Source organism: Anopheles aquasalis, chromosome 2 (assembly GCF_943734665.1).
Source record: "Anopheles aquasalis chromosome 2, idAnoAquaMG_Q_19, whole genome shotgun sequence".
NCBI classification, from domain to species: domain Eukaryota; kingdom Metazoa; phylum Arthropoda; class Insecta; order Diptera; family Culicidae; genus Anopheles; species Anopheles aquasalis.
In genome coordinates, this window is record NC_064877.1 from 81,018,323 (window position 1) to 81,030,646 (window position 12,324).

Sequence of the window (12,324 nt, forward strand, 5' to 3'; positions counted from 1 at the left end):
TGATGATCGTGTTCGCGAAGCTCTCACCAGACGCCACCGTGGAACCCACCGCGCTGTTCCTGAGTGGCCACGAGGCCCGATAAACACCCGAAGCTGCTGATGGAGGCGCGCGCGCGCTTGCCCGCCATGTGGCCTCGCGGACACGAGCGATCACGAAACGACGACGACTCGGACGACTCCGACCGCTGGATGATGGGTTCGCCTTCTTGCTTACTTGGGGTTGGTCGCGACGATCTCGGGAAAAGTGTCTTCAGTCCCGCAGCACGAGCTTCCCGGTATAGTTCTTCTTGTCGGAATCGGAATTTTTCGATCGGTTTGGATCTTTCTCTCACTCCTCTCACCCCGTTCTGGTTCTTCTCGGTCGGTCCGTTCCGTGTGTTTGTTCTCAACGTGTCGTTTATCACCAAAATAAAAAAAAAATGTATGTTGTAAGGGCAGCATGTGTGCGTTGTAGTGGCCTTCCCCCCAGCTGGGGGAGCTGGGGGATAGCATAAATTTAGAAAAATGCCCCAAAAGTATTGGCGCGCGTTAGGTCTGCGGCCGCGTGGTTGCGTGGTGATATGAGAAAACCCGGAACGCCGGTGAATGATGGGAATCTGTGACTCGAAGATAATGAGTGTGCGTTTCTGTCTGTGAACGCTGTCCACGTGTTCTCTCGGTTCGCTCGTCGTCCCGGTTGTCCATTCATTAAAGTTTCAGGCAACTTCATCTTTGAGTTTTCCACCTTTTTCTTTGCTCGAGTTTTTTTTCTCTCTTGTTGTTGTTGCTAAACGATCATCATTTCGCGCCAATCAATTCGTCATACGCGAGGTGGGGGCTAATGGCCGCCGGTTACAACTGCCAAACTTTGCTGGCCACGTCTTAGTCGCCTGGTGGTCGTTACACAACAACACCATCACCGCTTTCCGTTTTACGCAATAGAAAAACTCCGTGGTGGAGGAAAAACATCGCGCGATCGCACGCCGATCAGTTGCTGGTCCAAACACCTCCAAAAAAGGCCTCAAAAAACGCCAGCACCAGAGACAAATGAAGGAAAATTCTTCCCCTTTTCCACGTGTTCTTCGGTCGAGGACCTTCGGAAGAGTGCACTATCCCGTGATGCACTAACAGTTAGAACGGAATTTGTCGTCGGAGTTCGATCGAATGCGGTCTGTCGTGAGTGAAAGTAGTTTCTGTTGTTCCATCTCCGTCGAACCGGCAAGCGACGCGACTGCGGATTGTGCAAAAGTGCTAGAAAAGTCATCCCTGGTGGTCTTGGTGCTGGTATGCAATCGACGAGCACCGCACGCTCGCCTCGCCGAGTGCGTGGATTGTGATATTGTGTTGTGATCGTTTGCCGGCACCAGAAGCCCTCGGGCACACAGTAACAAGAGCAGCAGAAGGGAAGGTGTCGTAGCGTGGAGCGCTGTTCCGTTCCCTTTACATTCTAATTCCTGTGTTCCTTGTGGCCGTGTGGCGGTGTGCTCGTTCTCGGAGGAAGTCAGAGAAAGGAGCGTGAAACACGAGTGTGGAGCGTAAATAACAATCGTGTGCAGCAAGCGCTGCCCGCTGTACCTGCAGAGTGACTGCATCGCCGTTCAGCAGCACCGAGTGTGGCCTTGCAAGCTCCGTGGTTCGTCGTAGTGGCCGCCATCACCAAGGCAGTCCTGCAGTTCCTGGTCCTCGTTGCAGTCGCCATCCAACATTGCAGTCATTGCAGCCCCGCAGTTTCGCTCGACAAAAAGTAATCAAACGTTCCATTACAATCCGCTCTCTTCCCTTCTCCCTTTTCTTTTCAATTTCCCTACATTCAACCGGTCCCCCCTTGGAGCTAGTGTTCCGAACGGTTCCACTCTTTGGAAGGCTAGCAATACCGTGGTTCTTGTCCTTTCGCGAAGGTTCCGGGGCGTCGTGGCTTTCCACCAAATTTGACTTCAAACGAAACGTTGCGTCGCGAACGTACGCAATGGCGAGCACGGGCACGTGGTTCCCGCCGATGAACTGTGGCCAAAAACTGTGGCCAACTCTTCGATAATCGAACACGGATCCCCCATTTTCGGGGAGTTTCCTCTTCAAAGCACGGGCCGTGTTTATGTAAACCGGAAAGCGTCTTGCCATCACGACCAATCAGTGGCATCGCCGGTAGCGGCGTGATGTTTGATTTAGATCGTTTTAGAGCGTCATCGGTCCCAAGCTGATGGTGGTGAAAGTGAAAATCGGAGGGAAGTTAGGGCCTCGGAGATTGACATTTAGCGCCAGTATATGCGTCACTAGCGGCACTTGGCCATGGGCCGAGTTTTCTTTTCCATTTTTTTCTGTGTTGCATCACGCGGAAAAAAGGCGTTACATAATGGATGTCGCGTGTTCTTGGCTCTCTCCCCCCGAGTCTGCACTGGCCACAGCATGATCAAAGGTAACGAGTCCTTGAGGGGATTGTGTAAGAACGCGCTCGTTGCAAACCGGATGCCGTTGCTTATCGGGCAACGGACTCTGTGTTGTGGTGCTTTAATTCTTTCCGTGGTTCTTTCGTGGCCACATTTTCCGTTGCCAACAGAGCGTACCAAAATGGAAGGATTAAGGTGACGACACGAGGTGTTTCAGGTCTTTCCGTTCCGGTGCCGGTATTTAGATGCTGTTCCGGTACAAATTATTCTTTCCCGGGGATTATGCATCAGTGGACGGTCAAAAAGCTGCAAATCTAATGGCCATTTTGGCGCTTGGAAGAGTTCGTGACGGGGCTTTTGTTGACTTTTCCCTATAAACCGTAAATGAAGCGCGAAAAAAGGGTGAAATTCTTCACCATTGGAACTGGGTCCACTTCTTCACAGGTCAGCGGATCGCTCGATCTTTGCATCTTGGCATCAAAAAGTGGAAGGTGACTGGACTGGCCCGGAGTGTTAGTCCGAGTTTGTTACGGAGAAAGCGCCGCGTGCGATTCGCGTTTCATTACAAAGTGCGCAACGCCGCCACCGCCTCTGGCCATCATCTAACACCTAATTCAGCAAAGGAGGTGGTGTCGTAGAGATCGCACGAGGTGTTGGCGGTGGCTACGCGTGCAACTAGCGAAAGTTCGTTCGTTCGCTTTGTTGGTGTTTGGTTTTTGTTGCCGTTGCTGTTGCTGTTGCCGTGTTTTTGATCGATCGACCGCGGCCTGGAGCACTGGAGCTACATGGACGTCTATTATTGGGCTTCGAAAAAATGTCAGCAATCTCTCCAGAGGTTCGCCAGCTCTCGCCTCGTCGCCTCGGCCAAGCGTAACCGCTTGGACCGCTTAGACCGCGCGTAACGGCGCGCGAAGGTGTTGTTTTGGTCGTCGGCGCAAAGAGGCGTCGCCCTAGAAAGAGAGACAGAGAAAGAGAGAAGAGGGTTTGATGATGATTTAGCAGATAGCCAGCAGCCTCAGCATGGACCGCGAGTATTCGTTCGAGCACAGAAAGCTTCAAAGTGAAACATCGTGCCCGCGAGACCGTCTCGCACCCCGCATGTGCACAGTTGCATTTGGATAATTGATGTTAAATGTTTGACCAAACAGAATGTGGGGCGCGAGTGAGGAAAAGGGGCATCTGCGCTGTTACATGCAACACGCTGCTTCTGCGGCTGCTGCTGTGCTGTTGATGGATCTCGTTCGTTGTTGCTAGCTACTGGCGCGGCATTTCCCTTCTTTCGGTTTCGGTTGCGCCGCGATGCTTGGTCGGTGTTTGAATATTTTGGAATTTTCTATTTACACTCCAGCAGCACTTTGTGACGTCGAAGCGGTTGTTGTTTCGCTCACTGGCGAGCTTCTTTACGGGCATGACTCTTACTCTCGTTCGTGTATTAGATGGGTGCGTACGGTGGCCTTTCCATCGTCATTCGCAACTGAACCCCATCTCTCAAAAGTGCTTTCTTACGCAAGCCGTTCGCGCACTCTCTGGACTCTCTCTGGTTGCTCTGTTTTTTTTTTGGTGGCCATACTTTTCAGCTCGTCTTCGATCACTACCCTCGGTGTTGTTATTGTTGTGGTTTGGAAGACGAAAATCACGAAAAACTAGGTAGGCGAGGTGCAGATGCGCCCCTCCCCGTACGCTGTTGCAACGCGAGCACACCGAGCAACAGCATAACCTATTGCTTGGAACCGAGATTAATAGCCGTTTGGCTTGTTAGCTTTGACCTCTCTGGACGGAGAACCGGTAGCGACGGCATCGCGGTGCGTGCTATCCGAGACATTGGAATTCGAACAAACGGCTAAAGAATGGGCCTTATGATTACCTCAACATAAATAAACGCGAATACAAATGGAACGATGTCGTCGTCGTCTTCAATCCGGTGCTAACTTAAAAATATATGTATAGATAAAAGATTGGAACGAGTTTTTGTTGCTGCATCCGTTCATCCTCCGTCAGATGAGGCGAGATAAATCCGCGCTAATCACGCACCGGGCGCATCAGCCACAAAATATGGGCTGTCAAGGCGCAAAATATGTTATTGATGAGCGCGAATGTGCGCAAGAACCTGGGATCATTCGAAACATCACGACATCAGGGGGGCTTCTCGCGAGACCAGAATCTGTCCGTCTGTGTCTGTGTGTTGTGCAAAAGCATTGACCTTCGTGGGGGTTGGAGCCTTTCGTTACAAACCTCTGGCCAGCCCTCTCCGGCTCGTCCCGTCTGTCGATAGAAGATCGATGTTTTTAGGCGCATTAGACGTGAGCTAATCTGCGGATGGTTTCGTGCTGATTGGGTTTCGTGAGGGGCGCACAAAAAGCGGCTGCGAGCTGAGCTGAGATGAGATTTGAGGTGAGGTGACCTTGAAGATATGCTTGAAGGTAACAGCAGCAACAGCCAGCTGCCGGGCGATGATGTCATACCGCTGATGCCGCTTGGGATGACCCGCGGGTGCACGATTACGAATAAACGCGTGAACGCGCGAGCGGTGAAGTAAGGTGGTGGAGAATGGATGCGAGGTGAGGCTCGAGGTGAGCTAAACCAATCATCCGTGCGCACGGTTCGCATGGGGTCGCTTATCTAATGACTTTTGGGACGACGCGACGCACCTTTCTCTTGCTCCGTGGGAGTAAACCCCGCCCCCGGGAATCGTGAAAAGCGCACGTTTGATGTTCTGAGTTTTCCCGGAGTGTGGCCGGCCGATTCCCAGCCCATATTCTCACAGCGTTACAGAACGATCCATAATCGCGATACGCAATCGACGCCGTCGCCGCCTCGTGTATTGTTTCGCAGCCTCCAGTCGGAGGCACATGTTGCGCGAGATGCCATAGAAAAGAAAGGGGAAAATTCGCGAAAAATTCCCGCTATCTCATGGAGCTTCCTAGAGAGATAGAGAGAGAGAGAAAGAGAGAGAAGAGGATCATCATTATGGCGTGCGACTGATCGCGTGCACCGTATTGGTTTTTATTCCGTGGCCCAGCTCGTCGAATGTTTTCTGGATCGAAAGGGAAAGCTCCGTTGAAAGGGTGCGGTGTCTAGCCGCAAGTTAAGTTATGAGGCTCGCTGCGCTCGATGCATCGAGAAAACGGGGCCAGCAGCGCAGCAGCATCACGGAACGATCACGTTGCATACGAAGACGAAACGAAAGACAAACGAAACATGGAAACGTCGAGATTTAGGGGAGAAATCATAAAAAACCCCAGGCCAATCAGCCGTGAGTCAGATGGAAATTGGTTATAAACTAGCTCGCGGCGCTGTCCCTAAGCCCTTCCAACGCTAAACTTCAGAAAAGGCCTCCGGATGGACCGAATGTATCGAAACACATCCACGACGACGACGACGACGAAGCGTGAGATGGAGAATGGGTGCTCCAGCAAGCGCACGACGGCGTAAAGCGATCGACGCGATGCTCGCGCGGTGTCGCCATGTCACCACCACCCTGACCCGATAGATACGGCCAGTTTGTGGAAGGGCCAGCTGGTTGTACGGAATAAAATCCGTTCAATCAAAGTTCGATGGCTGGGCCACAAAAAAGGGAAAGTAGCAGAGTGTCTGCCTTAAGCTCACCGTCGTTGTTGTTTTCGTCGTCGTCGGTCGAGAATTTCATAACTCCAAAGCTCGACCTTTTTTCTGGGGACCTCTCTTAAGGGGAACCCGAAAAGGGAACGCGTGGATGCGACATCAGCTTTCGAAGACGCAACGCAGCGATAATTAATGATAAAGGGTGTGCTTTTTTTTCGGCGCCTTTTCTTTCCCTTTTCGCTGGTCCGTCCTTCGATTACCGGTTTCGGTGCATCACGGGCTGCTGTCACGCGACCAGTTCAAGATGCAGCAGCTGCTGACGGCGCGCTCGGACAAAGGCGCGTACCATGGCCGAGTTGCCCTATAAGCGGTTTGGAGATTGATCTGCGGGGAAGAGAAACAGAAAACGAAAAAAACGTTACAAAACGTTGCTGTAAGCGAGCGTCACCAGCGATCACATTTATCATAATGGGGGGGTGATAACTATTTAACCGGCGGACTGGCCGTGTCGATTGCAGCCACGGAGCGGATTCAGCGGATGACAAAAGAGTGAAGCTTTCGTGTTCCGGTGGCATTCTTTATGCTTCATGTGCCTTCACTCCCCCCCACGTGGGTGATGAATGTGGTCATATTTCGATTAAAAGTCATGCAAATGGATGGCCGTTCGAGAGTGGCCAAATTGCGACGAATTGCGCTAGCGCTCGCACTCTCTGGAGTCGCTGATTTATGTCTCATTAAATTTATGAGCATAACGCGCGAGTATGCTGCGTGGGAGGGCTTGTTACATATTTTTCCGTATGTTCCGTACCCCGGGAGCACCCCCTTAACAGACCCATTGTGTCTTCTTTCTCCCCTTCTCTGTGGGGCAGTAGATTTCGTCACCGACGAAAACGCCGCCGTTCTACTCGTCTATTCGGTTACACGCTGTTGATTGTTAAGTGGTTCGATGATGAGAACGTAAAGGGGGGCGGAGACGAGCTCGATGATGCATGATCATGCATGACGTGAGCAATTATGAATTGAAATAATGGAACAATAACGATGATGAACGATGGTGTGTCTTTCGCTGTCGATCGCACATGAACTGTTGCGCCTCTCAGGGGCTTTACTTGTGCAACAGTACAAGTGTGCCCTCCTCGTTTATGCTTCTCGAATCGGCATCAAGATATTGAATTGTTCATCGGGAGCCGCCTTTTGCTGGACCGCATGCTGCTCCGTGTAATCGTGTTAATTGACACGTTTCGAGGGCGCTCGCGCGTACATCTTCCGCCATTACGCACGATGATGCGGCGAATTCGATTCGATGTTTCGCACACATCCACTGCCACTTCCCGTTCATCTTCCCTTTTGAAGCAATCGTTCGCACAGCGCATGAAATATGTTGCGGAACCCCGGAATCGGAATGCAAATCATCGTACATTCCGCAAACAACCTGCGCATAAAAGGGAACACGAGAGGGGAACACTTCAAGGTGGCTGGCAGCAAATCGACACATTCCACATCCCCTCGAGCGCTCCTGTAGCGCTCTTCAAACTTCAATATCCTTTTGAAAGTAGCATTCCGTGTCAAGGAAGGACTTATGCACGGAACGATATGAGGCACACCGAACAGACCCCCTCTATTCGCACTATCGTAGTGCCGCCACTTTGCTTTGCTGCTGTAAGAGCCCTCAGGAGCCCTGCGGTGCACAAGATCCGGTCTCTGTAACGGGGGTAAAAAAAAAAACGGGAAAAAATCGTTTTCGATCGCTGTGTTCGAGATTTGTTTTCTTTGATTTGAAGCTAGCTGCAACCGAAATATGCAATCGAAACGGTTCCATCGATAAATTGGAGTCACCGTTAGGCCTCGAGGCGAGGCCCCGCACCGTCTCGTCGTCGTCGTCGTCACCGAGGTTGTCGATCAAGTGCGAAGAGATGGAAAGAGGAGTGAGCCCGGAAAGGGGGGATAGGTTTCGAGTTTTCGATTTCCTGCACATCCGGTCCCTGGAGGCGGGTCTATAATCGGTGAGCTGTGCAGTAGAGCAGAGCAGAGTGCGACTAGCACAGCCCGGGAACGTGTGGCGAATGTCAACAAACGGACCTGGCGCTCTCCCGAGCCCGCCCTAGTAGCTTTCGATGTCTGAGTAGCTGAACTTGCATGCTGGTTCGGAGTCGATTTGGAATCGATACGATGGCCGAGGCCACGGTGCTTGAGCTCGACATCATCTTCGTCTTATCCTCGTGTCTGATAGTTTTGTTTTCTGAAATTGATTCCTTCCGACGCCGGGGGAACACATTTGAGTACTAGTTTGGAGTTAGATTTTGACTTGGAATTCAGATTGATCACCAGCAACAGACAACCAAATCGATTTCGTTTTTCAAACCTCATGTCTTGAGTTCCGCTACGCTCAGAGTATTCTTCATCGGCGATTACTTCCTTTTGCGGCCATCTATCCGCTGCTTTCGCTGTAACTGATGAGCAGAGATTAGCGAGTACAAGTGCAGCGTGTGGGTAAGCAGTTGACATACCCGCTCGCTACCAGCCATCAGAGTCTCCAATCTTTGGTCTCTTAAGCTTAACCGGAAACCATGCTCACCGCGCGAGTGTTTCTCTTCGTTCTCGTTTTCTGCCACTAATCCTTCGTTGATAAATGGCCTGCTCTGATGAACAAGCGCCACTGTGTGCCGCGGTGGCTTGGCCTCACGTTCCGGTCGCTTACTTTTCTGCCTTCCCCAGCAAAGGGCACTTCCGAATCGAAGTCGTAACGAGACCACGGATCCGAATATGTGGCAATGCTTGTGATGACGCGTACTCCACGCGCCACCAACCAGGGAATGGGGTTCGCGATTCCGTAGGCGCTCGCGCGGCCTCGCGTTATGCAAGCTTCTCCCGGTTTGCGTCTCCCTAACCACCCCGATCTGGACCGGAGCCCCGGAATCCGTTCACTTTTCTACCCTTCTACGCCGCGCGAATGAATGTGCCGGGTCTGGTCTGGTCTGGTCTGGTGGAACGCCGAAACTGATGGCGGCCTTCCTTTCGATTCGTTGCTTCGTACGCAGACATCACGGGAGAGCTTTTTTTGCCGCGTGGAATGCCGTACTTTCGCCGCGCTAGATTAGAAAGACCGAGGTCGCGGTGCGCCCGTGTTTTGACAGACTACTCTCTCTACACTGTTTGTCCAGCCAGCTTTAATGTAAGCCAGTACCGTTTCGGCCCGTACCGTGACCAAAAGGTGATGAACAAAACGAACCGAACAGAGGTGACTTTGATGCAAACTTGGCTATAGCTCCCCAAGGGGTCACCGTGGATCTCCTCGTGGCCAGCAAAGAGGTGCAGCTACTGGAATATGTTTTCCTTGTTTTGTCGTGTCGTCGCGCTCGTCTGATGGCCCCTCCCTGACAAACAAGAGTGAGTTTCGGGTTTTATGACTGATCTCTCGGATTCTCTGCCACGGTGAGCTCACACACGCGCGGGAATTCATCAACGGAACGAGACTCCTAGCTACTACTGCTCGCTGGCCGGTGTGTCCTCGTGCAATAAAATATTAGATGTCCCCCCCACCACCCTTCTACCATCCCTCCTCCGTTCGTTGAAGCTCACTCACTGTCTAGAGCCGTTTTAGCTTTGATATGGAGACGAGCCAGAGAGTCCGAGTCTGAGCGACAGCATCGTGCGTCGCTCGTCGGTCGGTCATCGTGGTGGAGCCAAAAATGTATTTATTGCTCCAGGTTCTGTGGAGTGACTGTGATGCCTGGTAGTAGTGGGCACCGGAGCAGCCGGACACGGAGACGGAAAGAATGAAAAGGGAAGAAGAAATACCAACATCACCTTAATTCCTGACCATCCTTCTTTATTGCATCGTTTATCTTGAAGAATTTGCCAGCTTCTCCATCTTGCGGATATAACAAACGGCGCGGGGAAACGATGACCTCGGCCCTGGCCCTCAGTTTCGCAGGGACGATTAGACCCGGGGAGGGAGACCAACGCAACAATGTGGCTTTTCCCATGGCAGCAGCTATCTGGACAGGATCCACAATCTGTCCTCCTGGTGGTGGCAATGGTGGCGAGGTGAAGACGAACAGCAACTTGTTTCGTACATCATTTGCGTTGTCGGCATAAATCCTGCGCGCGGAGCAACACCGAACTGGGAGAAGCGGAACAGGTGCTCGCTCCTTCAACGGTGAAGTTTATCCTGCAAGCCAGCCACGAAGTTTGGCGAGACTGAGAGACAGAGAGACAAAGAGAGATGAAGTAGGAAGTCCTTCCTAACGCCACGCACCAGACGCAGCAGCAACAGAAGCAGCAGCTAAGAGCTTGCTAATCTGGTGTCGTTTCGCAGGGAACCAACCATCTCGCGGAGCTTGTCCTGCTGGTGGTGGCGCTCCTTTTGTCTCCCTTTCCTACCTCTGCTGCTTCTGCTGTTTGGCGTAAGAAGATATTTTTGGCAATGATGGTACTGGCGCACCAGCAATCGCGGTGGCGGTGCTCGTGGGATTCCCGGTGAATTCGTTTCGGATTTTATTGCGTTTCGTTTGTTTTGGTCCCCTCCCTCTCTCTCGGGCTCCCTTTCCGCAAGACAGAGCCGAATACCTTTTCGGTCTGTTCGGCGGCCGGTGTGTGAGGACTTAATCCTGGTGAGGCGGATTTCGCGCGATCCCCATCGAGTTTCTCGGTTTGTAAGAGTCAATCCTTGCGCTCCGCGAGGAATGGTTAGTGTGTTTTTTGTTTTGTATTGTGTTTTATTTCTTTCGATAAAACGAAATCACTGCGCGGGTCGTGTTCTGGCGCAAAAACCTTTTTTATGGTTTTAGCTGGCGCAGCATATCGTTGCCCGTAGTCCACGATTAACGCATCACCGCGATAGAGCTATTTCCGATGTCTGTCAAGGCCAGTGTGCGGTGCGGTAGTTGGTTTAGAGAGAGAGAGAGAGAGAGAGAGAGAGAGAGAGAGGGGGGTGGCCAGAGGTCCCAAACTTCTCTCAATCCGCTGTGTAGATAAACACAAGCACACGGTAAAGCAGTGCGACTCGGGGTCGATTGTACGCTGTTTGTTGTGGTTCCTTCTCGCCTTCCGACGGAACTCGCGCGCAGCAATTAACCCGCGAGACGGCACCACGTCGTTCATCTTCGCGACGCTCCACTGGGTCCGTGGCTCGTGTGGTCCGCCCCTATCATATGCTAGGGTCGCGGCCGAACGGCCAAGGTCATAAGTTATGTAGAATATCAAATTCAAGCAAACGAACGAAACGAACGAGAACACGAGAAAAGCAAGAATCAGTCTGGGCTAACGATGAACGGTTTTTAAAGAACAGTTCCCTGGTACCAACTTTGACTAATTTAGCTTGTGCTGAGCCATTAATTCAGTTTTCTGGTGCGCCTGAGGGTCATCACTTCGACGTCGGTTTCATTTAGTCGCGACTGCCCTCATCATGATCGTGGTCTTGCAACGCCATTTCCTCGTTGTCGTCATCACCGGGGCATGTATACGTTACCAACCCAGAAATACACCATCCAGAATGTGTTAAACAGCGCTGAAATGGTGATGATTCAATGGTGCTTACAGTGAAACTCTCGGAAGCATCTTAAAACACAATATTTCTGAGAAATTCCACCACGTTGCTGACTGAATCCGTGTTCATTCGTGCATGCCAGCAAAAGCAAGGTGTTGAGCTTTCGCATCCAAGTCGCGTTGTAACCAGGGAGATCCTCCCCATACCATAATAATCTGTGTTTCTATAGAAGATCTTCAAATGGTTCAGGGGTAGTCAGTGCCAACAAAAGCATCCTTTTGACCGAGTTTACACGTCAGTCCTCGTGGACCGCAGAACATTTAATTAGTGCAGCTTTTGACGAGAAGATGCGGCGACATTGACAAAAGGCGCATCGTGAAGATGCATCGGAATCCCAGGAGAGACCGCACAGTGCTGCAGAACCACTGCTTCAAGTGGCAGTACTTGTTGTTCTGTTGCGTTTGCCACCGTTTGCTAGCTTAAAAAAATGAAATCCAGATCTCGACACAGCACCACCAACAACAACAGCGGTGGTTAAAGTGGTGCTAAATGAGGTCAGATTCCCCGGTCCCACCCCAGACACCAGATGGAGATTGCATTTCCAGTGGGAAAAGTGAGTGTTCCGCTGAGAGATTCCCTTTCTTGGTTGGGAGAATGCTTTCGCTTTGGAGGTTTCTTGAGTAGAGAGCGAGGTTTGAACATTAATTAAAAGAAAACAAGTTCGGCGCAGCCATTTGTGCCACACTCTACACGCTACGTATCAGCTCATTCGACGATGAATAGAAAGAGCGGCCACCATCTCTCGGGATGAGCTTCTTTTTCGCTTTCCCGGCGATTTGTTGTTTGCCAGCAGAAAGCATCAAAGCTTCCCCATTGTCCTTGACCCATCGGTGTCCACCGACCGACGGGCAC

At 51.6% G+C, this 12,324-nt stretch overlaps 1 protein-coding gene across 4 annotated transcripts in view; it reads left to right on the top strand.

Moving 5' to 3' along the window:
• Positions 1–267: 267 nt before the first annotated feature.
• Positions 268–12,324, top strand: part of LOC126568888 (pseudouridylate synthase RPUSD2-like) — a 152,552-nt gene continuing 140,495 nt past the window's right edge. For all 4 annotated transcript variants that reach the window (XR_007607775.1, XM_050225563.1, XM_050225565.1 and 1 more), the window contains exon 1: positions 268–421. The gene's annotated coding sequence lies outside the window, so the exon portion shown is untranslated. The remainder of the gene's footprint in view (positions 422–12,324) is intronic.